This window comes from Etheostoma spectabile, chromosome 11, assembly GCF_008692095.1.
Source record: "Etheostoma spectabile isolate EspeVRDwgs_2016 chromosome 11, UIUC_Espe_1.0, whole genome shotgun sequence".
Lineage (NCBI taxonomy): Eukaryota > Metazoa > Chordata > Actinopteri > Perciformes > Percidae > Etheostoma > Etheostoma spectabile.
Genome location: NC_045743.1, coordinates 17,722,402 through 17,723,897, shown reverse-complemented (window position 1 = coordinate 17,723,897; position 1,496 = coordinate 17,722,402). Strand labels below are relative to the sequence as shown.

Here is a 1,496-nt window from a genome sequence, read left to right as displayed (position 1 = left end):
GAGTCCTGGCCAAGACAGCGGCACAGATCACAACAACAATTCCGTACGTTACAGACAATTTCATAACAATTTCATAAAACTATTTAAAACATTTACAGACCATAGATTTCATTTCCAAACCCTTTGAGCAAGAGTTTAAACTGGCCAATTGCAACCACTTCCTTTAATTTCCAGAACTTGTGTAAATTGTTCCATGTTGTGGGGGGGGGCAGAGTAGTGAAACGCCACCTTACCAACTTCTGAGCGGACACTTGGTGCAGACAGTAGCAGTAAAGAATACAGTCTCTCCGCTTTTGGTTGAATATATTCACACAGATATGAGGCGAGCAGACGCAGAATGCCCTTATAAATGAACATATACCAATGATTGAGTCTACGGTTCTCCAACGCTGGCCAGCCCACACGTGTGTAAAGTTCCCAGTGGCGTGTGCGAGGCTTACAGTTTGTGATAAACCTCAATGCGGCATGATAAACAGAGTCCAGTCGTTTCAACACTTGGGTCGGGGCATTCATATAAATGAGGTCCCCATAATCCAGAATGGGTGTAAACGTTGCAGCTACAAGTTTCCTTTTTGCATTGAAAGAAAAACATAGCCTATTTCTAAAGTAAAAGCCAATTTTCAGTCTTTCAGTCTTCTTAACCGAGTTAAAAACAGCACCTTCTGAAATGCATTCTTCTTTCAAGCTTATTTTCATTTCTGACGCAGACGCATACGTTACACGTTGACACTGGAATAGTAACTATCTTTTCATTTTTGTGTGCTGAGAAATGATTTGCCCCCCCCCCCCCCGCGCTTCTTTCATCTATCCATCAAAGCGAATCGCCTCGGCTCATTCGGACCATGACAGGGAGCCTTCTGAATGCTTTACCCCCCCAAAAAAAGATTAATGTGCATAGGAAGACGGAAAAAGCAAGAGAAGAGAAATTCATCCCACAGCAAAAAAACTCAGAAATGTCTGTAAAATCTCATGGGCAGCAATCTCCATGGTAACAAGCCCATTAGTGAGGCCTGCTACAAAAAACAATCCAAAAAAACATAAAGTGGCTGGCTGGAGAGAGATGAGGGGAAGAGATGGAGAGACAATCAAAGTGTTGTCATGGTGAAAACAAGTGGAAACGTGCAGGCAGACAACCCAGATGCATGCTGGGAGTCGGTTCTCCAGCTCTCCAGGCCTCGGTTGTCTGTCCACTCCAATTAGAGAAGCTCCTTTCTCTCGGCGTTCCTCTAACACTCCAGATAATAGTCGGGGTGTGGATGTGAGTCTCTTTCTACCTGGGAGCTCTGACGGTCGTCTCTGATTGGCCGAGACCAGACCAGCACATTATTTTAACCTCTTGAACCAAAGGGAACCAGGTTTCTCAGATAAAATCCGGGGACATTTACAGCTCAGAAGCGTATATAACTCCAAAAGAGGTCATGTTTTTATTTTTTTAAAACTTAAAATGAGGACACTAGATCTAGACCTGTTCTCATTAGGGGCTGAGCCCCCCCCCC

General features: G+C 44.1%; 1 protein-coding gene and 1 long non-coding RNA gene across 3 annotated transcripts in view; one reads left to right on the top strand and one right to left on the bottom strand.

Moving 5' to 3' along the window:
• LOC116697997 (nck-associated protein 5) overlaps positions 1–1,496 on the bottom strand; it is a 55,485-nt gene that overhangs the window by 17,322 nt on the left and 36,667 nt on the right. The window lies entirely within an intron of this gene.
• Positions 1–1,496, top strand: part of LOC116697999 (uncharacterized) — an 11,930-nt gene that overhangs the window by 4,328 nt on the left and 6,106 nt on the right. The window lies entirely within an intron of this gene.